The sequence below is a fragment of the Papio anubis genome, chromosome 16 (assembly GCF_008728515.1).
Source record: "Papio anubis isolate 15944 chromosome 16, Panubis1.0, whole genome shotgun sequence".
NCBI lineage: Eukaryota > Metazoa > Chordata > Mammalia > Primates > Cercopithecidae > Papio > Papio anubis.
This window is the reverse complement of record NC_044991.1, coordinates 90,779,479-90,804,206: the sequence shown is the minus strand read 5'-3', so window position 1 is coordinate 90,804,206 and position 24,728 is coordinate 90,779,479. Positions and strand designations below refer to the sequence as shown.

At 51.4% G+C, this 24,728-nt stretch overlaps 1 protein-coding gene across 7 annotated transcripts in view; it reads left to right on the top strand.

The window, feature by feature from the left end:
* MYT1 (myelin transcription factor 1) overlaps positions 1-24,728 on the top strand; it is a 115,226-nt gene that overhangs the window by 41,827 nt on the left and 48,671 nt on the right. For all 7 annotated transcript variants that reach the window (XM_003904455.5, XM_031656913.1, XM_031656914.1 and 4 more), the window contains one exon: positions 17,587-17,687. The gene's annotated coding sequence lies outside the window, so the exon portion shown is untranslated. The remainder of the gene's footprint in view (positions 1-17,586; positions 17,688-24,728) is intronic.

The window sequence follows — 24,728 nt, the reverse complement described above, 5'->3', positions numbered from 1 at the left end:
TAGTCAGACGGAGAAACGCTGTGTTTCCCAGAAGAGAAGAGAGCAGTGGCTGCTGTGCTGCTCCCCTGTGGGTTTTCTGCTCCTTGGAGACCACAGGACCCACCCCCGCTTCAGGACAACCCCACTGGGGGCAGCCCACTGTCCAGCCCAGAGTGTTTGCTGGGGGCCTTGGGGTGGAATGTGCTTCCATGGCCTCTTGAGGTTCCCAGCATTTTTCTGTCTTTCAGACAAAATTTCCCCAAATGTCACTTTAAAAAACTCAAAACAAAAATAAGCCAGAGGAATTTCACCTGAATTAAAATGTTTTTGATCTCAGGCTTCCATGGAACCTGCTTCAGAGAGAAGAGATTAATGGATACTTGCAAGTGGAAAGCATAGTTTGAAAATGTCTTCCTGTTTATCTTCAGTGTTGGAGGAACCAACCCGATACAAGCGTGATCTTTTCTCCCCACGGTTAATGCCATTAGGAGCTTTCCTTGTGGGAAGATTGGTTTCACCCATCACTTCATCCTTTTTTTAAAATTTTGTTTTACAATTTGCACTTAAAAAATGCAATGTTATTTTAATCGGGAATGAAAGCAACTCAGGATGCTTTAATCTGCCCTGGCTGAGTACATCTGCCTTGGCGAGGATTGGAGTCCAGGCCTTGCAGAGGAGAGAGGATGTCCACACAGCTGTGGGTGTCTGTGGCCCTCCTGCCATCCCTCGTCCTGCAGCACCGGGAGCCTCCACTCAGCAGCCCCAGCCTTCAAGAGGGTGACTTTGTGCTCAGGCAACTGAGTGTGTGGTTTGTCCTGGAGTTGCTCGGAGTCGACTGGATACATTCGCTGTGCCTTGGGGTTTGTTTGGGACTGTGGCCTGGGAGTATGGCCCGTGCCAGGAGGGTGCAGGTTGGACGGTCCTCAGGAAGTAGGCTGCAGCGCTCGGCATGAGTCAGGGTGGCCAGCAAGGTGGGGGTGAGCACTTGAGACCTAGATGCTGGGGAGGAAAAGTGGAGGCACCATATGGCCTGAGCTGCTGACAGATGAGCTTGCTGGCCCCACCTCTCTCTCACGCCTGGCTTCACACCTCCATCGTGTTCAACAGTGGTCTGAGGGCTGGGGCAGAAGCCATCTGGGTCCTCTTCTTTTTTTCCCATTTTGCTGCCTGCAATCCACACATCAGAGGAGGGGTGTGAGAAGAGGGGGCCCTGGGTCAGGGCGGTTAGAGCCTCTTACCTTGTCCTGGGGGACCCCCCACATCTCCCCAGCCCAGGGACCCTCAGAGCTGCCAGTGGCTGACCTGCCCTGCCTGAGCGGGAGCTTGGAGGCTCCATGTGCCCCAGGGCCTGCTTTAGAAGGCCCTAGAAGGTCCCTGAGACTCTCGGACCACAAACTGACAGCAGCAGGTGCCTGGGGTGGTCTCCCAGTGAGCCAGACCCACAAACCCACGGTGAGCCGGTCCCAAGACGCGTCCCAATCCCTGTGTGCACCTTGCTGAGCTTGTCAAAGCCAGACTTGGGTCTTCACACCTACAGAGTTTTTTGAATTCTGAAAATCAAATGGCTTTAGCAGTCATGCTCTGTCGGCAGCCCAAGTGGCTCCTAACTGAAGGTGCTGCCCATTCTTCACAAGACTTAGAGCTGGGGGACAAGCTCCCTCTCGGCTCTGACTTTCCCAGGGTATTTACCGTCCCGGGGATCCCAGGGATGGTTCAAAGCGGCCTGCCCGGTTACTGCTGACCGAACACTTGCTCACCAGGCTCTGAGCTTCCCAGTGCCCCAAGCTGCCCGCAGACCACAGTATGACCCTTACTGCCCTTGTGTCTCTTCCTCACCGCCTGGGAGACGTCTGGAGCCTGTCCCCAGCCTGCCCTCCAACCTTATTCTCCGTCCCAAACTGGGTTGTTACCCAAGATTCCCTAACGTACCTCCCTATGTCCCTTCATCTCCTGCAGTTGAATTTTTGCTTCTCTTTCAAGGCTTAGTACAGATGCCACCCCTGGGCCTTCCTTTACTTACCTTTACTCTCACGTGTCTCACGTTTGAAATCCCACCCTTTACTTACCTTTACTCTCACGTGTCTCACATTTGAAATCCCGCTCTCTGGATGTAATGTCCCTGCTGTGACATTGCATCAGGCTGATGGGTGTCCCTGCTTGCCTCCCGGGAGAGCCTGCAGGCAACCACCTCTGGGGGTGCCGGGCCTGAGGAAAGCATCCCAAGTCTGGGGCAGCTGGACCCAATGAGGCCACCCCAAGTCTGGGGCAGCTGGACCCAATGAGGCCACCCCAAGTCTAGGACCTGCTGAGCCCAAGGGGGACACCCCAAGTCTAGGACCTGCTGGGCCTGAGGGGGACACCCCAATTTTGCCTAGGGGCCCCCTTGTCCACACGGCACATGGAGTTTTCAAAGCTGGTCTGGACCAGGGGAGGATCCACATTTTAGCTTTGAGGTTGGAAGGAGACTTGTGTTGGGAAGAAAAGCTGCTTAAATGCTCAATCGAGTGGTTCTGAATTTTTCCTCCACTCTGTTCCTTCTTGAGGTTGAGCCCTGCCTTCTGGTTATTTGAGATCATGTCTGCCCAGATAAAATGTTAGACTATGAATGCACATTAAAGAGATACCTCTTACAGTCATTTTTTTTTCTTCAGTGGTCTGATTTTGTTCTGGCTGGCTTATGTAGAGTTTTGTGCTTCCTCATTTTATTTCCACGAAGGCCATGCCCAACCCTAGCTTTGGTGAGCCATGACCCAGCCATGTCACCAACGCATCAAAGTGGTTGGCTGTGAGGTGTTTGTTCCCTCCCCATGACACACATAGACAAATTGGCCCAATTTTTTTTTTTTTTTTTTTTTTTTGAGATGGCGTCTTGCTCTGTCGCCCAGGCTGGAGTGCAGTGGCGCCATCTCGGCTGCAACCTCCGCCTCCAGGTTCAAGGGAATTCTGTCTGCCTCAGCCTCCCGAGTAGCTGGGACTGCAGGTGTGTGCCACCACGCCTGGCTAATTTTTGTATTTTTTTTTTTTTTTAGTAGAGATGGGGTTTTGCCATGTTGACCAGGCTGGTCTCGAACTCCTCACCTCAGGTGATCTGCCCACCTCAGCCTCCCAAAGTGCTGGTGTCACAGGCGTGAGCCACGGTGCCCGGCTAAATTTGCCCAATTTTTACGAGTTATGAGGTGCTGTGAGCTTGCTGCCTTCCCTTATCCAGCGGTAAGTCCTGTAAGTAGGGAGTCGACTTCCCAGGTGCATCAGCCAGACAGGAAAGACAAAGTGAAGCCATCCCTAGGAGGCTGCCTGGAGCCCATCCCGGGGATCAGCTCCAGGACTCTGGGCCCTACACCCCTTCCCTGTGGTTCCCTGTGGAGCGTCATCCACCTGGCGACCTGGGCTTGCCTGGCTGCAAATCGCAGATGCAGCTTCTAAGTCAGAACCTGCTACTGGATGTGGAGCTCCCTTCATCCCCAGGGTCTGAGCCTTTGTGCTTGGCTGACTCCCTACGCCTCTGGCATCTGGAGGAACCCAAACCCACTTTGATCTAAGAGTTAGAGTCCAATTCCTCTTCCTGGAGAGCCCTCTGATGGCCTTGGGACCTCCTGGACCTGGTGAGTTCTCCCCTGCCAGCCCCTCCTGCTGGCCACCCACTTCCTGCCCAGTCACTCAGAGCCCAGGCAGCCTCTGGTGTCTGTAAAGTGTGTGTTTTCCCCAGATGTGTTCTGTGTTGGCGTCGTTTACTGACCACTGTCCATCCAGGCTGGGAAATGAGCATACACATCCCCTCGCCCCCCATAATTTTTCTAAGCCTGAAAAGCAGCAGAAGGGCTGCTCTGAGCCCGGAGCTGGGGCTGCAGTTGAGGCCACCAGAGAGCAGCTGCCTGGGCTCACCCGACCCAAACAGGAATGTGGGCAGGAGCCCTGCAGTGGCAGAGCCTGGGGTTAGAGGAGGAAAACAGAACTGTTGTGAAGGCCTGGAGCTTCCCTCGAGCCCTCTCCTTTCTGAACTGGGATGAGCCAGGGTGTGGGCAGACCCGAAAGGGAATGTGGGATGCCCGTCCTCGTGGGAGTAAGGCCTCAGTAAAATGTGGGTTTAAGGAAGAAGGAGATGGCAGTTTCTTCTCTTTTTGGGCTGGAAAGCTGAAGGGTTCTAAGAAAAATTTCTGGGACAGAGGAACGAAAATGCTGGAGCAGAATTCCAGAGTGGGACCTCTTGATCCTGCGAGGCCAACCCAGCCCTACTGGCTCTGGCCATACCCTCTTTTTCTTTTTTTTTTAAAGATGGAGTCTCACCCTGTTGCCCAGGCTGGAGGGCAGTGGCGTGATCTTGGCTCCCTGCAACCTCCGCCTCCCGGGTTCAGCAATTCTCCTGCCTTGGCCTCCAAGTAGCTGAGATTACAGGCTTGTGCCACCACACCTGGCTAATTTTTGTATCTTTAGTGGAGATGGGGTTTCACCATGTTGGCCAGGCTGGTCTTTAACTCTTGCCCTCGAGTGATCCACCCGCCTTGGCCTCCCAAAGTGTTAGGATTACAGGCTTGAGCCACCGTGCCTGGCCTCATACCCTCTTAATTCTTATCTTGCATCTGGGATACCGGTTGGACCAGGCCTGTTCCATCGCAGCCCCTTCTTACTGCCTTTGTTTTCTCTGTGTTCTCCCCCCTCCCATACCCCAGGATTCAGGCAGGTGAGTCCAGTTGTGCCTGATCTGAAAAAGTGTCTCTGATGGTGGCCTAGTGAGGCAAGGCCCATGGGTGAGCCTGGCCACCTTCCCTCCCCTCCTGAGCACCATGGGTGGGTCAGGCCTCGAGCAGCCCTTGGAGGCAGCAGCCACAGACAGAGGTGGGCTGGTGGGCAGGTGCGGCTGATAGAGTGGGTGTCTTTTGTGGGCTTCTCCCCAGCCTGTGGCCTGGCCTAGTCAGGAGAGATGGTCAGGGGAGCAGGAGGGAGCCCCTTACCCCAGTGCCTGTAGTTGTGTCCTTTCCCTGCTCCCTGGCTTCTCCTCCTGTAGCATCGTTCCTGTTGCCCTGGGTGGGCTCTTGGGAGCCCCCTATTTCTGGAGGTCCCCCCTCTGGGTTCCTTGTCCTGGGTGTGGGGCGAATGTGCTGGACTGGGGTCACAGGGTTGAACCCCACTTGGAGCTGAGGATGTTCTTGCCCCAGAAGGAAAATCCTGCGTGTGTCTGCATGGAGCAGTGTGGAGCGGTTTGCTTGGTGTCGCCTGGGTTCCGGGCACCCGGCCTGGGTGTGAGGCCTGGTCACACGGCTGAACGGCTCTCCCAGGCACCCCTGGGAGGGATGGATGTGACACTGTTGGTGTCCCTCCCAGCACACTGCCTGCCCCGGGCTGGGCACACTCCTCCCTTGTTGGCAGCCGGGGATGACAGGCCGCCTGGAGAGCCCGTCCTGTGATTTGGTTGGAAAGTCATTATTACTGCAGAGCAGTTTAGCTGTTGTTTTTACAGCGTTGGTAAGGTTAAAAGAAATAATGATAATAATATAAGAAAGACTCAGTCACAGTAACTGCCTGCAACATGCTATTTGCATTTTTAAGGAAACACTTCTTTGAGACAGCCTGGGTGAAAGGTCACTATTTGCATATAAATGGAAAAGAAAGTGTGTGATGCTGGAAGTTACATCTGTATTATTTTCTCAGCAGTGAGCTGCTGTTGGAGAGATTAGAGGACATGGCTTGCATTTGGCTTTTATTGAATAGAGAAAGTACCAGCGAGGCTGATTTAGAAGCAAAATAATGAGAGAAATGTGCAAAGCTATAGAACTGCCAGCTCCCTGCCCCCACCTCTCCCTTCTCTCATTTTCACCTAAACTCAGCAAAAGCTGGTCTGCCTTTGCGCCACTCAGCAAGTCTTCATTTCACTTCTCTCTGGATTCCAGAGATTAAAAAAAAAGGAAAGAAAAAGAGCAAAACTTGCCCTCATTTCCCCCTTGGTCCCATTTGTGTTTCCTGCCAGTGTTTCCTCCAGGTGCCCCAAACCCCGTAGCAGAACCCCAGCGGCTGTGGCCCTCCAGCGTGTGGAGTTGAAGAGGCACTCGGGGGCGGGGCCGAGGGCACCCTCTCCGGAGCTAGGACCCGCTGCTGGGAAAGACTGGGGGCTGGGGCAAACGCGGGGGGTCCAGTGTGGGCTGAGGGAGTCCTGTTCCGCCTTCCTCTCAGCCCCATAGGACCCGTCGTTTCTAGGGCATGGGTTCCACCTTCTTTATGGAAATTTCCAAGCTTGTCAGACTTTCCCAGGTGCCTGGTCCCCTGGGCTTTCCTGGAGGCCCCCAGGAACAGAGCTGGCCATCCCCGAGAGAAACCTGGGTGGGGCTGGGACCTGCACCTGTCCAGCCAGCTTTGGAAGCAGGCCGAGTACATCACGGACTTTAGGGTCTTCCAGCAGCAGTCCTGGGACAGAGGGAGGTGGAGCGTCCTGCCCGGACGAGGCATCTCAGGATCCTCCTTGGTCCCAGCTTCTCTTCTCACAGAGGCCTCCACTGACCACTGGTTACTTAAATCACAATCCCCCATCCTCATTTTTTTTTTTTTTTTTTTTTTGTTGAGACGGAGTCTCGCTCTGTCGCCCAGGCTGGAGTGCAGTGGCCAGATCTCAGCTCACTGCAAGCTCCGCCTCCCAGGTTCACGCCATTCTCCTGCCTCAGCCTCCCGAGTAGCTGGGACTACAGGCGCCCGCCACCTCGCCCGGCTAGTTTTTTTTTTTTGTATTTCTTAATAGAGACGGGGGTTCCCCCGGTTTAGCCAGGATGGTCTCGATCTCCTGACCTCGTGATCCGCCCGTCTCGGCCTCCCAAAGTGCTGGGATTACAGGCTTGAGCCACCGCGCCCGGCCATTATTTTCAAAAATACATTTTGAAACAATCTCAAAGCCACAGAAATGTTTCAGGTGACGGGCCCAGCTGTTTCTCCTGAGTGGTTGAGGGCGTGTTGCTGATGTGAGGCCATCACCAGGACATGTGGGTGGGTGTTTCCAACACAGAGGCCGCCCTCCCCTGCTCCAGCCCCACCCTCACAGCCACCTGGTCCTCAGACCCATTCGGGAGTGGGTTAGGAACCGCGTGTTGTGCGTGGTCCTGGCGTCTCGTTCGTCCGAAGTTGTTTTCAGTCCCTATCTTTCACAACCTCGTGCTTTTGGAAGGGTGCTGAGCCGTTATTTGGTGGAATGCCCTTCAGTGTGGGTGTGTCCAGTGTTGCCTGTGGTTGGACTTGGGTTATGCAGGGACACCCGAGTGGGAGGTTCTCCCTTCGCCTGACGCTGACTTGTCCCTGAACTAATAATGTTGACTCGGTCACTGGATTCGCTGGGGCATCCCGGCACCTCTATGCCAGAGGGAAATGCCAGTCGTTTTCCCTTTGCAATTCATAAATATCTGGGGGGAAGGTACTTTGAAACTCTGGAAATATCTCCATCCTCAACAAACCATCACTTGATTTTGATGAATGTCTCTATAGACTCATTATTTCCTGTTTTATCCACGGGCTAAAGCCTTCTTGTGATGCTCAGATTGTCCCTGATTGACCAGTGGAAGCTCAGTACAGAGGCTTCCATAGCCTCAGTCCAGCTCCACTGTCCTTCCTTATTCTTGCCTTTCTTGTTTGGGGCCTGGAACTCGGGTTCTTTTTATTAGAAAATGGTGCTTAGCCTGAGACCTGGGTGTTGTGCCTCTAGTGGACACGGCTGGGAAGACGCATGTGTGTACACACACATACATGCTACACACAGTTACACACACGCCACACACAGTTACACATGCTACACGCACACACTACACACAGTTACATACATGCTACACACACGCTACACACAGTTACACAATGCTATACAGTTATGCACACATGCCACACACACAGTTACACACACATGCTAGACACACAGTTACACATGCCACACAACACTACACACACGCTACACACACGGTTATGCATATACATGCTACACACATGCTACACACGATTACACACATGCTAGACACAGTTACACACACGCCACACACAGTTACACACACATGCTTCTTGCACAGTTACATGCTACACACAGTTACACACACATGCTACACACACACCCTTTTTCACCTAGGTCTGTATTTACTTCTCCATCTATCGATGTATATTGAAAAACACAAGTTCGCATTGATAACCTCTGATTCCAGTTCCCACACAGGGTTCGTTCCGAAGTTCTGCCTTTCCACAGGCATAACTTGCTCTTCCAACAGTGAGAAAGCTGGTTTCCATTATCTTTAATGTGTTTACTTCTTTGATCCACCTCTTTCCCCATACCAGCGCCCTCCTCACCCCACACACGTGCTGACCCCTTACTGGGCCCCTCTCTGCAGGCCAAACCTCTGGCTCTCCACAGGACAGCCCCACCCTCTGTTTTAGGCCTTGGTGGGGACACCTTCTGCCCTGGAAGGGCTCTGGTGCTAGGGAGCCTCACTGGTCGGTTGCCCAGGACTGTGGGGTTCATGAGGTGTGGGACAGGATGATCCCAAGTATAATGGGCTGGTTGGCCTCCCTGTGGCCCCAGAACTAGCTTCCTTTGTAGCAGTGAGCATTATCTTCCATTATCTTCAACGTTTCACTGCTGGACCAAGCAGTATTTACCAGTGTTACATCTCATACAAGATTTTGTGGTTTGTTTTTCTTGTAGATAGTGATCACCACTCCTGCCGCAGGCACCGCCCTGGCCCCACTCCCCTTACTCAGTATTCAATGTGCAGTTTTTGAGACTGTGCGTATCTGGATTTTTTTTATCTACTATTGCCCGTGATCAATGTTTTGTCTGGGCGTAGAGGGTATGCCCTGAAGTTGAATGTCAACTCCCTTAAAATCGGGAAGAGGCTTTCTCTGCTGTCTGTGAACATCGCACTGCTCCTAAGCGATGCGATCCTATTCTAGTTATTGTTTCATTTGTGACTTTTTCCCCCTTTGAAAGCTTTTAGGGTGTCTTTTCTATTCCTGGTGTTTTAAAATTTTATAGTTGGGCTTGGTTGGATGTGGGTCTTTTTTATTCACTGTTATGGGCACTTAATGGGCCTTTTAATCTAAAAATATAATTTCCTTTAGTTCTGGGGCTTTTTTTTTTTTTTTTTTTTTTTTTTGAGACGGAGTCTCGCTCTGTAGCCCAGGCTGGAGTGCAGTGGCCGGATCTCAGCTCACTGCAAGCTCCGCCTCCCGGGTTCACGCCATTCTCCGGCCTCAGCCTCCCGAGTAGCTGGGACTACAGGCGCCGCCACCTCGCCCAGCTATTTTTTTTTTGTATTTCTTAGTAGAGACGGGGTTTCACCGTGTTAGCCAGGATGGTCTCGATCTCCTGACCTCGTGATCCGCCCATCTCGGCCTCCCAAAGTGCTGGGATTACAGGCTTGAGCCACCGCGCCCGGCCCTGGGGCATTTTTTTTTTTTTATTTAACTTATGCTTTTCCTTCCCATTTTCTTAATTATTTCTTTCTGGAACTCCCAAATCGGGTGTCAGACCTCACTCAGTGTTTCCTCTGTCTCTCCTATCTCTTTGTCCTTTTGTTCTCTTTTCTAGTATATTTCTTTGACTCTATCTCCCAAGTCTTCTACTGATTTTTTCATCTTGGTTTTACAATTTATTTCCAAGTTGGGGCAGATAGACACAATGGTATGAAACCTTCCCAAACAAGTCCTCCTGTCACTGTCTGGGCTGGGCCATATCTGCGCTGTCCACATGTGTCTGTGCTTGTTCCTGCTCTAACCGCTGCCCACACCGTTGGTCGAGGGACCCTGAAGGAGCCTCCTGAGACATTGATTTGCTCGCCCGGTGCAGGTTCCTCCCGCAGGCCAGGAAAGGCCCAGGAACAGCTGTGTTTGAGCACCTGGCAGTCCTCAGACTGGGGCGGGGACCTAGTTCTTCTGCTGCCTCCTCCAGGAGCCATGTGACATGGATGTGAGTCTGTTTGCCTCCTGGGGCCTTACCTCCCCATGTCTGGGGGTGCAGCCTGGACCTCGGGGTGTCACCTTGGGTGTCAGAGGCTCTTTGAGGGGGTGCAGCCTGGACCTCAGGGGTGTCAGAGGCTCTTTGGGTCTAGAGAGCGGAATCCTGGGCTGTGGTGCCCCAGGAGTCTACTGTGACCTGTGCTTGGTTTCGTGCGGGCCTTAAATTGTTTCTAAATTTTTATTCTAACCCTTTTCTTGCTGCCTTGCAAGGCTTTAATTTAAACCCAAGTAGCAGCAAGAAGGGAATAAATGGGGAATTGAGAGGAGAAGTAGGAAAAAGGTGTTTTTTTTTTGTTTTTTTTGCTTTCGAATGGCAATATGTAAGTTTATACTCGACCAGGGGCCCAGCTTCTTTTCAGTTTCCTCTGCATGAGGTATGATGAAAGCTACGAAGGCCTGCCCTCTCCGGGGAAGTGGCAGCTGGAGCAGCCACAGTGTCCCAGGACGTGGCAGGCCCAGCCAACGCGCACGCACAGGCAGAACAGGGGCCTGTTGCTGCTGGGTTAGCTACCAGGTGGGATCGGCCCTGGCCATCGGCTCAGCTGCATGGATAGCTGCTGACACATCCCGACACAGCGCTGGCCAAGGTGGGAGGTGAGCTTGAGTCACGACGGTCACGACGCCTCCTGGCTGCACAGAGGCAGGTCGCCTTCCTTTGGCCTCGTTGAACGAATACAGTGCTGACTGCTCTGGGGAGTGGGAGGGTGAAGTAGACCCAACAGCTCTCACTCTGACCTCCATGGCCTGTCTCATGTCGCTCGCATGACCCATTCTCCTGCTGTATCGCTGGACCCAGGAGCAAGGAGTGACAGGTATCCAAGGTGGTCCAGCTTGGGGTTGAGGCGCAATGGTCCAGAGGCTGGCCCAGGACACAGGCTCCCAGAACCCCGTCTAGAGAACCAAGGGGGACTTGCTGGGACCTCCTGCCCTAAGCGAGAGTCCCTTGAGTGTCTCACTGACCATCCACATGGCACTGTTTAAAAACAGCTTTATTGGAATGTAATTTGCACATCACAGAATTCACCTATTAAAAGTATACAACTCAATGGTTTTAGCATATGCATAGGGTTGTGCATCTATCGTCACAGCTCAGTTTTAGGCTGTTTTGATCACCCCAGAAAGAAACCCCATGCCCATTCACAGTCATTCTCCATTTTCTCCTCCACCAGTCCTAGGCAACCACGAGTCTACTTTCTATCTCTATGAATTTGCCTGTTCTGGACATTTCATAAATATGGAATTGTTCAGTATGTGCTCTTTTGTCCCTGGCCTCTTTCACTGAACACGATGTTTCTGAGATTCACCCACATCATTGCGAGTATAAGCAATTTCCTTCCTTTTTGTTGCCAAAGACAGTGCCACTGTATTTCGTATCACCCAGTCAGCAGTTGATGGACATTTGGGTTTTCCCACTTTTTGGCTAGTAGGAGTAAAGCTGATATAAATACTTGTGTACAAGCCTTTATGTGGACATATGTTTTTATTTCTCTTGGGCAAATATCTAGAGTGGAATTCCTGAGTCATATAACTCTATATTTAACATTTTGAGTAACTGCCGTGCCATTTTCCAAGCGATTGTGCTATTTTACATTCCAATCAGCATTCTATGAGGGTTCTCGCCAACACTTGTTACTATCTGTTTATCTTTAAAATTACAGTCATTTTAGTGCAATGGTATCTGAGTGTGGTTTTGATTTGCATTTCCTGGATTACTAGCTGTTGGGCATCTCTTCATGTGCTTATTGGCCATTCCATGTTATCTTTGGAGAAATGTCTATTCAAATCCTCTGCTCATTTTAAAATTGGGTTATTTATCCTATTATGAGTTATCAGAGTTCTTTATTCCGAATACAAGCTCTTTATCAGATACATGATTTGCAAATATTTTCTCCCAGTCTTTGGGTTGTCTTTTCACCTTATTGACAGTGTTATTTATTTATTTATTTATTTAGTTAGTTAGTTAGTTAGTTTTTTTTTTTTTTTTTTTTGAGACAGAGTCTCGCTCTGTCACCCAGGCTGGAGTGCAGTGGCCAGATCTCAGCTCACTGCAAGCTCTGCCTCCCGGGTTTACACCATTCTCCTGCCTCAGCCTCCTGAGTAGCTGGGACTACAGGTGCCCGCCACCTCGCCCGGCTAGTTTTTTGTATATTTTTAGTAGAGACGGGGTTTCACCGTGTTAGCCAGGATGGTCTCGATCTCCTGACCTCCTGATCTGCCCGTCTCGGCCTCCCAAAGTGCTGGGATTACAGGCTTGAGCCACTGCGCCTGGCCAGTTAGTTAGTTTTGAGACAGAGTCTCACTCTGTTACCCAGGCAGGAGTGCAGTGGCATAACATTGGCTCACTGCAACCTCCGCCTCCCAGATTCAAGTGATTCTCCTGCCTCAGCCTCCCAAGTAGCTGGGACTACAGGCGCACACCACCACACCCAGTTAATTTTGCATTTTCAGTAGAGATGGGGCTTTACCATGTTGGCCAGGCTGGTCTTGAATTCCTGACCTTAAGTGATCTGCCTGCTTCGGCCTCCCAAAGTATTTGGATTACAGGCATGAGCCACCGAGCCTGGCCATCAGTGTTATTTTAACTACAAAAGTTTTGAACCTTGTTGAAGTCCAGTATATTACTTTTTTTCTTTAATGGCTTGTAGTTTTGTTGTCATAGCTAAGAAACCATTGCTTAACCCAAAGTCAGAAGGATTTACCCCTGTGTTTTCTAAGAGTTTAGGTTCTTACATTTAGATATGTGATCCAGTGTGAGTTAATTTTTGAGAGGGTTCCAACTTCATTTTTTTTTTGATATCTAGTTGTCCTAGTGCATTTGTTGAAAAGACTGGTTTTTTCCCATTAAATTGTTTTTGTGCCATTGTCAAAAATCCATTGATCATCAGTAGAGGGGGTTATTTCTGGACTCTCAATTCTGTCCCACTTATCTACATGCCCGTCCTCATGCTAGTAGCACATTGCCTTGATTACTGCAGCTTTGTAGTAAGTCTGGAAATTGAGAAGTATGTCTTCCAACTTTTCTCTTTTTCAAAATTGTTTTGGCTAGTCTATATTTCTTGAATTGCCATATGAATTTTAGAATGAGTTTGTCAGTTTTTGCAAACAGAACAAAACAACACAGCTGGAGAGGTCAGAAATGGTCAGATTCTGGTGAGATTTAGAAAATAACTTTGGCAGGATTTGGGGCCAAGGATGACCCTCAAGATTCTGGCTTAGGAGCTGGTGACTGAAGAGGGGAAGAGGAAAACCCCAAGTCCCGTGAGAAGCAGATATTGTGGGCAGAGAGGAAGCAAAAAGGAGAGGGCGTCTGACATGGGGTGGCTGGGTGGCTGAGAGGCGCCGGTACAGGTGACCGACACGTTGGGGGTGAGTGAGTGCCACAGAAGGAGGGACAGACACGCACTGCGGTGATGCGTATGGGCCCTCACATGCCCTGTGAACATGAAGCCGCCTGTTGTTTCAGTAGAGATGTGGGTGGAGGCCAACTGTGCTGGGGAGTGAGGAAGAGTCAGCAAGGTGTGTAGTTATGAAGCAGGAGGAGATGGAGAGGGGGCCGGGCCGGGACGTGTGGTCAAGAGAGACTGTTTTTAAACATGGATGCCTCAAGCCTGTTGAAGAGTTGGAAAGAGTGTTTCAGTAATCCAGAAGAATGGAGGGAAGAGTTGATCTTCCTGGGAACTTTAATTGACAGTGGGAAGGAGGTGGAATAAAGTCCAGAGGGACAAGCCGGCTCAGCAGAGAGGCCAGACCCCACCTCGTTTGCTGGAGCTGGAGGAGGGCTGAGGGGTGCATGGGAGAATGGAGGTGTGGGCTCCTCTCAAGCGACTACCCTTCGCCTCCTTGCATGCTGAGGGGCGGGCAGTAACAGCTCCTGGCCCCAAAGGCAGCCCGAGTCACCGGAGATGCAAAACCGAGTGAAGACCAAAACATTTGGATTCCACACTTTCCACCTGGCCTCTCACTCAGGCTTCCTGTTGTTTTGTTCTTGTTTTCAGAGTGCGGAGGTTTATGCACAGTGGAAGGGGGTCGGGTTGCCAGGGCTGGAGGGGATCGGAGCTAACCGCCACAGGGATTCCCACCCAGAGGCCCAGGGGATACACCATGGGGGCAGTGGGTTCAGGCCAGATTCCAGGCCACCCAGCCAGCATGAAAGCAGCCATGGTCACCCGCGTGGGGTCCCCCGTGGGGTTGTGCGTGCCAGGAGGAAGTGTGTGCTGGCAGTGGGTCAGCGGGCAGCTGGGGTGTTAGCTCTGGGACAAGGGGGCTCTCCTTGCCATGACGACAGGAGGAAACCTTGGGGTAGGCCAGCAGCACTGCCTGGGAAGAACCCAACAGAGTACTGGCTTTCAGTGGAAATGTCCGTTTGGGGCCTGGGTCAGGCTGGTCTCCAGTTTGCAGTGATGCTGAGTTGGAAAAAGAGGGCTTCGTTAGGAGAGGGACAGACAGGGGCTGCAGCTCAGCTCTGCACATCTCCCTGGCGTGTGCTGGAGTCTCCGGCCAGTGAGGGCGGTTCCCTCTCCTCTGGACCCATGTGCGTCGGTCTCAGCTGAGCAGGCCCTGTTTGTTTACTGGGTTTTCTGCCCACCGGAGCTCCACACAAGTGAGTCTGGGGCCACTGTGGGGACAGATATGGGGTGACCTTGAGCAGGCAGGACTCCAGGTGCAAAGATGTCGGGTCCCCAGAGAGGGGTCCCAGCCAGTGCTGCCCTCTGGGTGCCGTGCTCAGGATGGTGCAGTCTCTGAAGTTCCGTTTCCCAGTTGCATCGATGAGCAGGGATTCAGATTAACTCACGAGAAACTCAATAACCCAAGAAAACAGGCTCGTCTGGATGAAAACCTCCACTTCACTTCAGATTCCCGACAAGAAAGTCCACAGTGATGGCAGCAGTGCTGACGTCCTCTGGGTTCACTTCCAGGCTCGTCCATGTGTGTCTCTCCATCTCCAAATAATTCTTTCCCTCTCACTTTATGGGTGAAGAACTTAAGTCTCAGAGAGGGTAGGGACCTGCTGGTCAGGCCTGAGTTGGCGGCAGTGCCCTGTGTGAGCTCTGGGGACCCTTGTTCCTGTTCCCACCACAGAGTGTCCATGGAGCAGCGCGACTCCTAGAAGGAAGGGGCATCTCTATGGAACCCTCCACATTTCTGTGGCGAGTTTTCCTCAGCACGTGGCCCTGGATGTTGTTTTGGTGCATGGGGGCTTGGGATGCCGATTGTGTAAGAGCCTGCAGACAGGAGAGCTTTGTCTGGGGTGGAGCCTACTGAGCCCATGGGGCAGGGCTTGGCCACACACAGGCCCCACTGGGAGAAGAACTGGCAAACCTTACTGGGCTTCTAGTAGTGATTGTCGTTTGCTGCCAAGACATTTCCTGGAAAAGGGAGGCTAAATCATGTCAAGGTTGAGCCGGGTCCTCGAGTCCTCATAAAGGAGGTTCTAAGCTTGGGGGTATGTACTTTGATTACTTGTGTGCTCTGTATCCCAGGGGTTTCACCAGGTGCCATTCTGCTCTTTTGCCCAGAGAAGCTCGGCGGCTTGGCTGCCTCAGGGAGGCAGGAGTGGCTCTTTGGAGCAGCAGTTGAGCCCCGGGATCCTAGTGCTTTGCCTAAGTAGATGTGGGGCCTCAGGGGTCAGGACTTCAGAGCCCAGGGCTGACTGACCTAGGGACAGGAGTGTAAGCGTGTGGGCAAAGAAGAATTCCAGGGCTTTATTTCCAGACTCCCATGGGTGTGTGTGGGTGGTGAAGCCCCAGTGAGCTGGTTATCTCCAATCAAACAAAACTGGAGGTCCCTTTGCAGAGACTCTTGCAGTTCATGTCCATGCGGCTTCTCTGAGAAGCAGGAGAGACTCAGAGCGGAACTCAGGGGAGTCGTACTGGGGAGAGGCAGCACCTCCTCTGGAACACACAGACCTTGTGTCCTTCCCTCCAGCTGTCAGCCAGACGGCCCCGGTTGTCTTGCATATTTACATACGTAACGGTAACAAGAAATTCTGCCTGAGCCTTGCCAATCAGCCCAGTGAGCAGGTTTCTGCAGCATCTTGTCTCCTGGGACAGATACTTGAAAAGTGAGCCCTGTGCACTTCGGGGCCTTGTCTCTCAGCTTCTGTTGTCACCATAAAAAAAGAGACACGGAGAACCCCATGCCCCATCTTCAAAGTGTGAAGCACTCTCCCCGCTGGCATGATTCTTGTTGGTTCACTGACGGAACCTTCCAACGTGTTTTTCCTCCCGATACCCCACATCCCTGTCACAGAGTTGAGAACTGGATTACCTGGTGGGCAGGCTGGGTCCCAGTTAGAGGCACCTCACACTGGCTCAGTGCAGATGACCAGTGGCAGATGGAACCCAGGGGGCCTAGAGGTCTTGGGCTATGGGGAAACTCCTGCAGCTCCCTCCTCACTAGTCCAGGCACCGGAGCATGCGGTGGGAGCCCTGTCATCTCAGCGACTGACTTACAGCTCAGTGAGGGGAGGCACAGAGTAGGTGCACAGAGAAGGTGCCGAATCTGAGTGGTTTTCCTTGACGGCCAAATCGGCTTTCCTCTGTGTTTCTGCTCCGGAAGGTAATCCGAAGCCCCTTACTGGGATGGAAGCATTTCCAGATAAGAAGAGGATGCTGAGGCCACAGCCACAGGGCTGCCTGGGGCCAGGGGTGGCCAGAATCCTAGAGAAAAATTGTTTGGGGATGCACCTCAAAAACACGAGGAAAAGAAAGAAAATGGGTGGGAATAGTGTGCCTTCGGCAGAATCCAAACTCACTTCCAAGGCGAAGCCAGAGCAGAATGCAAGAATATTCATTTCCTGTTTTTATTGTTGGTTACTTAATGACCTTCCTTTGAAATGCTGCAGTTATGTAGAAAGCAGGTTGTCATGGAAACGGGGAGTGACGTGCAGGGAATAGGTACACAATGCATTTCTTTGTCATGTCCAGCTGATGCATTCAGCCTCTGCTTAGACGTGGGAATTTATTGAGGAATTAAACATTAACTGGAGGCATTGCCCTGGAGAGAGGCAGAAACACAGGGTGAGAAAAGATGCTGGAAACCAGGGCAAAGAGCATGCTGAGGCCCCTGGGATCCTGCAGGAGGCAAAGCTGATTGGAGACCATGGGTGGATCTCACTTTCTTCAATCAATGGGCTCCAGAGAAGTCGTGCAAAACAATCTTCTTTTTCAAATGCACATGTACTGTGCATTCTTTTGAGGGGAAGAAGGATCTGGTTGTAAGGCGAATAATCACTCATTAGTCAGCTCATTTTCAAGGTTGGTGAAATGCCAACTTTTCTCAAGGTGGGTTTCAGCTGCCTTGTCCCAGCAATCTTTGGTGGGTGTGGTCGTCAGTGGGAACCAACACCCACCCAAGGCATGTTCCATGAAACGGCACCGGAGCTGGGACAACGGTGCAGAGGACTGTAGGGGCTGGAAGACTCCGAGGAGGCTCCCGAGTCAGAGAGAAGTTGTCTCTTGTCCCTGAAACGGCCACGGAGCCATGACCTTATCTGTTTTTCTGGTGGATTCCAGGAAATGGGGGTTGAAGATATGATGTTTAAAAAAGTGCCCCAAGTTTCTCACTTTCTCCCCTTGAACCAGCATGGCTGGCACCCACCAAGCTTTCCTTTTCTGACCTTGTGCCTTTTCAAACCCTCAGAAAATGAGTTCCGGGGTGAGCTGCTGAATCAGAGGTGGACACACGGAGGCAAGGCCAGCAGCTGCAGGACCTCAAGACACCTTCTTGGCAGACACTGCAAGGTGAGGCGTGAGAGGGCAGCCCCTGTCCTGGGGCCCCACCCCGTGGCTGCCTGCAGAAAGCCTCTCGTTGGCTGCAGGCGTGAAGCGTGGAGACGACTTTGGGTCTGATCCTCACCAGAGTCCAGGTTAGGCGAAGGGAAAATGGGGACTAGGATCAGCAATGCTCTGGTCACTTTAGAATTAAGGGAAGAAAAACGACGACTCTGAGTAGATCAAAACTAAAATGTGACCCCAGGCCGGGCGCGGTGGCTCACACCTGTAATCCCAGCACTTTGGGAGGCTGAGGCAGGTGAATCACTTGAGGTCAAGAGTTCCAGACCAGCCTGGCCAACATGGTGAAACCCCATCTTTACTAAAAATACAAAAATTAGCCGGGCTGTAGTTCCAGCTACTCGGGAGGCTGAGGCAGGAGAATCTCTTGAACCTGGGAGGCAGAGGTTGCAGTGACCCAAGATTGTGCCACTGCACTCCAGCCTGGGTGACAGAGCAAGACTCCATCTCAAAATACAAGCAAGCAAGCAAGCAAACAAAAACCACCAAAATGAAAACGTGGACCCGAGTCTCACTTCCCTGCTTTGAGGTATGATCACATCTGGGCTCTCTGTTGTGCCTGAGCAACTGTTCCCTGTTCATCCTGCTTTTACCTGGGCAGGCTGAGAATCCCTACAGGATCTGACAGCAGAGATTGCTGGCAGGAACTTAGGAAGTCTGTTGGCCTTGTTTTATTTCAGTCTTCCTAAGGGGAGGCAGATGGTGCATGCCCTTCTTGTGCCTTCCCAGGATATAAGATCTCCCCTCGGGGACACTCCCAAACTGTGACATCACATGTGCTTACAGCCACTGTTCTCCACCACCAACCCTCTAATTCTAGAACTGCGCACCAATACTCTCTGGGTGAAGCCAGGTCCCAGGGTCAGGTGACCCTCACAGCTGGAAGTAGAGGCTGACAACAGGCTTAGGGTGAAGACTTCCCAGATACCAGTTTCTGACCTCTCTTTTTTTCGCATGTAGATGCTTTCCAGCAAGGATCCAGCTGTGACTCAGGGCACGGCTCAAGGACGGTGATGGCGCAGGGTGTAGGCAAGGAGGGCTATGCAGTTGCGGTGGGAACTTCATTTGGGAGTGCTTGTATTTTACTTTCAAAGCCCAACCTTTTTCTTTTGAATCTGGTGACGAGAATGTACATTTTAATGGGTCTGTTATAGATGCCTCGTTAAGCGCCTCTGCTCGTATTTTGGCTCCCACAGGATTATCAGTGCTCTGCTGATCCACGCTGGAGCCTGAGGCACAAGGAGGAGTCAGTAATATTGGTCCTGTCTTGATTTAAAGTTTTGGCATCTTGTTTATCATGGTTTTTTACATCATGTTGATGTTTCTAAATATTGAATTAAAATATTATTTATCTTGGTCATTCAGTTTTTGGCCTCATTCCCCTTGCCCCACCCCAAACCCTGAGGATTCACATAGAGCTGTACTGGCCTGAGATCATGTGAGCATGAGAGTTACTTGATTTGAGGCCAGGGGCTCTACATGCAGTGTTATCTGCAAATGTCTGGTGCCATGCCAGGGGTGGGTAAGAAGATTTTTGTCTCCCCCTGGCCCAGGCATGACAAACTCAGAGAGTTTGGCACCTACATGGACAACCCACGGCTGCTCAAAGTGCTGCTTCTGTGAACAAAGCCAGGGGCCTGTGCCCAGATTCTTGTGGCATCACCAGCTCTTTCATCTCTCTGTTTGAGGGTCATTTCCTTATTTCCCTTCATTTCTTGCAGAGAGGGCCTGAGTTACTGCTCTGAATAGAAAAGCTAAGATGTAAAGTGTGCCAGAGAAGGTGAGAGGATGAGAAAGGGTTGACTGCCTAGATAGAGGACAGTGAGGCAGGTGCAGGTGGAATCTCCTAAGGAGGCTGAAGAGGGTGGCAGTACAGGGGATGAGCCGTGGTCACAGTGCGAGAATGTCACACAGCCACAGCAGCATCAGGGTCAGCCTTCCAGAGGCTGGCTTAGGACAGGAGACGGGTGAGGTGAGGAGCCAGCATGGGAGGGCAGTGAACACACAAACCCTGTGCAGGGGACTGTGACAGCCTGCGGCATGCCTCTGAGTTCAGCACCAGGCATGTGGACAGCTCAGGGCCGGTTGGAAGGGGCTGCCAGAAAAGTCAGTTGGTGGTGTGTCAGTGGGGTGTGCAGGCACTGATGGTAGCTCCTCAACCCCCTTCTTGCAAATTATTCAGTGGATGACTGTAGAGATATGGAATCAAGGAAAAGATCAGTTGCATAGCCATTCAGCCAACCCTTCTTCCTGCCACCCAGGGCAGGGGGTGCCTCTGGCAAGGACTACTGGATAGAGGCTCCTGCAAGGGAAGGAACTGCCACTGGGTATGGCCCTTCTGGCTTGCCTCACTTGATGTTGTTGGATTCTACCCTGGGTGGGTATAAATTCCATTTATGCCGGAGTTTTTAACAGACGGATGCAGATATGGCTGCTTCATCAGGGTATCCATTATGTAGCTCTAATTTTTGATTTGGGAGTGAAGTGAGCCAGTATCCCATGCTTAGAGCTGTCAAGAGAACCCCTTCTCAGACATGTGTTAAATAATGCCCCATGGAGGTGTCCTTTCTGTATTCTAAGGAGGAGGCTGGTCTATTCTGCTGAATTTGTCAGGAGAATTTCAGAATTTCAGACATGCCACAGGAATCACCCAATGTGGGGATAGAACTATCTCTGCAAGGAACCAGGGGTACTGTGATGGCTGCCAGTGGGGTGCAGGGGTGAGGGCATATAGTTTAGCCTCAGAGATCTAGAGAGTGGAAAGCAGGATGTGTGCCCAGCTCACCGACTTTCTGTACCTGTTCTGTGGGCTGAGCTGGTGGGCAGGTCCATGCTCCAAAGAAAGGGAAGGGAAGGGCTGTGGATGCAGCAGGTGATCCTCCTGGGATAATCGGGAGGGGAGCAAGACAAATGCTTGAATGCTGCTCTTAGATTGTTGAGTGGGAACGTGGTCTTCCACGATGCTCTCTGCCCTAATGGCTTCACAGCAGTGACAGGGAAGTTGATGCTGCCCTCAGTACCTAAGTGAGAGAAGAAAACAGGCCAGACCATGGCTCTGTCTTTCTCCCCTCCCCTCACTGCAGAGAATTGAGACTGAATGTGTGTGAGGCACTGTTGGAGCCAGGCAGGGTGGGTGATAGCCAGTTTCTGGCCACCTCCTCGCCCCGAAGTCTTCATTGGCCCCTTCCTCCCGGGAAGGGGCTGCCTATGGTCCCCTGGGACTCAGCAGATGGGTCTCCGGGAGGAAAACCATTATGCAAGAGGCCCAACCGTCCCACCGAGACACTATAACCTTTGCAATTTTATGGATTTTTAAAGAATAGTTGTCAGTCCATCCTAATTCTCCAGATTTTCTGGCTGTCAGAACACATTTTAAAGAAAATGAAACACTGTCGTGTCTCCTGCTCTGGTCCAGGGCTGGGTGAATGGCCCCTGTGGTGTCAGAACGCCCGGAACCCCCCAGCTCAGGGTTCCCACATATGGCCTGTGTGCAGCCCTCTGACCATGGCTCTCCACACACCCCAGCCCCAGGAGTTCAGAGATGTTTCTGACTGTCCCCATTTATTCATTCATCCACCTGTCCATCCACCTATCCTTAAATGACATGCACTAAGCAGCTCTCTGGAGGAGAGACGATGAGCTTACAACCATGAATGAATGAGCTCATTTCAGATTAGATGAGGACTGTGAGGGAAACAAACAGGCACAGGGTGGAGACTGAGAGGAGGTGGGAAGAGGCAGGGTGTTGGCCACCCAAGAAAGCTCCCGGCTCTACCTCTGGAGTGCCTCTCACCCCAAATGTCCGCAGGTCACTGATCCATCCACCCTCCCCATCCCTACCTGGCTCTCAAGCCTTAGCAGAGCTCCCTGTTTCTTGAGCTCTCCCCGAGCACTCCCTGCCACCCTGGAGCGATGTACAAACCTTGGGATGCCAGGCTGGTGCCCCTCAGGGCCAGGACACCCTCCTGCTGGGGCCAGGCTTCAGCCAGGATTCTGTCCTTTGACCGGCCCTGGGCCATTGGTGCAGAAGGGATGTTGTGGGGGTTGAGGGAGGGAGCTGTTCAGGTCTCAGGGCCTGGCCTGGGGAGAAGCATGGAAAAGGAATGAAAGAGGCAGAGAGAGACAGAGAGAGAGTGAATGAGTGAGCGAGGAGAAATGGGTGTCCCTGAGCTGGGGCCCGGAATGGAGCGGGAGACACAGCCTCTGGGGGTAAATGTGGAAGTTGGCACAAAGCCTGTTGGGCTTCATGGAAAATATCCAACCCTGACATCTTTGGAAGCTGAGTCTACCACTTCCCCTTAGAGGTCAGACATGAGTGGTTTGTTACTGGCTCTGTTTCTGGCTTCTTTTCATTTTTTATTTTTTTTGAGACGGAGTCTTGCTCTGTCACCCAGGCTGGAGTGCAGTGGTGCAATCTCGGCTTACCTCAACCTTTGCCTCACGGGTTCAGGCAATTCTCCTGCCTCAGCCTCCCAGGTAGCTGGGACTACAGGTGGCTGCCACCATACCTGGCTAATTTTTGTATTTTTAGTACAGTCAGGTTTCACCGTGCCTGCCTTGGCCTCCCGACGTGCTGGGATTACAGGCGTGAGCCACCACGCCCAGCCCTGTTTCTGGGCTCTGAGTGTATTTGTCACAGCTGCAGCCTAAGAGTCCAGATTCCTCTGCAGGTTTCAAGACTGCTAACTGCATTTGCTTGTTTTGGTTCCTGAGTTTGTAAACACCCAACTCAGGGCACTCTGTTTTAGCAAGGCCAGCATGCAGATGAGTCCGGAAAAGGGGCTGGTCTTCGTCGCACGTCACGGTGAGAACTATGTGTGTGTGTGTATATATATATATACTTTTTTTTTCTTTTTTTGAGACGGAGCCTCACTCTGTCACCCAGGCTGGAGTGCAGTGGTGCAATCTTGGCTCACCGCAACCTCCGCCTCCCAGGTTCAAGTGATCCTTCTGCCTCAGCCTCCTGAGTAGGTGAGACTACAGGCACGCGCCACCACACCCAACTAATTTTTGTATTTTTAGTAGACACAGGGTTTCACCCTGTTGTCCAGGCTGGTCATGAACTCCTGACCTCAAGTGATCCGCCTGCCTCGGCCTCCCAAATTGCTGGGATTACAGGCGTGAGCCACCGCGCCTGGCCAGAACTATGTCTATTTTCAAAAGAGCTTACATGATTAATCCTGACTTAACTAAAAAGAAATATAAAACAGAACAAAGCAAAAACACACTTTTGAGGAGACGGCTTTTATATGGCACTAAGAAAGCAAGTTAAATGGATGGACGAGGAGACAGTTCTCTCGGGTTAATTTGGCAGTATACAATGTATTTGCATTTATGAATTATTCTCCTCCCCATAGTTTTCATGGTTTTCCTACTGAAGGCAGAACTATTGAAATATTAATTACAGCCTAAGACATGCTCGCAGTGGCAGAATGAAGTTGGCTTTGGAGAAACAGAGCAGACGTTCTTGAGGGAGATTGCCGGCCCAGCAGTGAGAGTGGGTAATGGGGTCATTCTGTCTCAACAAAGGGACCTTTTCACCCTCAAGAGGAGAGGGCACTGGGTTATTTGTGGGTTGCACAAAAAAAGGAACCTGGTTGGTTTGTGTTTGGAACAAGTGAAGTGTGTTTTAAAAATCAATGAAAAATTGAGAAATGTTTAATTTTCTTTGCATCATTGAGCTGCCCTTTGGGGCCCAGCTGTCATTGTGTGGTGGGGGCAGAAGGTCTGGGGGGCTGCCGCCCAGTGATCGCCAAGGTGAGCGTGGGTGGTGCTGGGCACAGGGCCACCCCCAGCACCCACTCTCCATCTACCACATCAGGGTGCTGATCTTGCTGCAGGAGGAGAGCAGAGAATCCACCTCTGAAGTGCTTTGAGTTCTTTCGAAAAGAAAAATAATGTAAATCAGGCAGTGCTGGTTTTGTCATGGCCTAGCCCAGATGCTTTCGTGTCAGCCGGCACTGCTGATTTCAAACAGCTCAGAAATCAGTGTCCCAAGTCACCCAGCTCTTACGGATTCATTCTCATATTAAAGAGCCTGTTTTTTTTTCTTTGGTAGGTCAGTTTTTTCCCTTTAAAAATCAAAGCTACATGCACCTAAGAGAACTTCTCGCTTATTGACCAGTCGATGCAGATAAATTGCAAATGGTAAGGTGCTTGGCAGAAGGAGAGGCAGAGCTGTCAGCTTCATCAATGGGAGCTCACAGTTTTCAAGCAGCACCCATTACACATCCCTGCAGTCTCTCTATTCTCTGCTCTTTGAATAATTTATCTGCAGGAAATCCAAATTGCCAAGGCACGCTAGCAGAATGCTTGCCAATATCCTTGGGAAAACTGGCAAACAAACAAACAAACAAAAAGCCGTGGATTGCATTTCAGCTGAGTGCGGGCACCGCGCAATCAGACACGTCAGCTCCATTGTGCGACCTGCATCGGAGGCATTGCGCACGGGCTCCGTGCAGATGACATTTGAAGGCTCATAAATGTAATGAAGTCCCTGTGACACCTGCTCCTCTCTTCACTTTCAACGTGAGCCATTGGTCCATGGGGAACCTCTGCTTTAAAAATAGAAATTGTAGTAATTGTCTTCTGTTCTATTGGAAGGCGGAAATAAACGCATGGCCCCCAGCACTGTGCTCCACAGCCCGGAGTCCACAGGTTGCATAAATTACCCAGGTTTTTTTTTTTTTTTTTTTTTTTTTTTGAGACGGAGTCTCGCTCTGTCGCCCAGGCTGGAGTGCAGTGGCCGGATCTCAGCTCACTGCCAGCTCCGCCTCCCGGTTTTTGATTTTTCTTCCTTAACAAATCACATACGTCATTGTATGTTAGTGCTGCTGCATGGGGGAGGTTCAATTTGCAAATTTCGTCTTACTAATTGGGGGAATTCCTTTTTCTTCCTTCCCAGGTGGTTCTGTAGACATTGGTCTCTTGCTGGTTTTCAGGAACCAAAGCCCCATTTAAGACGTGGGGGCTTCTGAGCCCCCCTCCTGC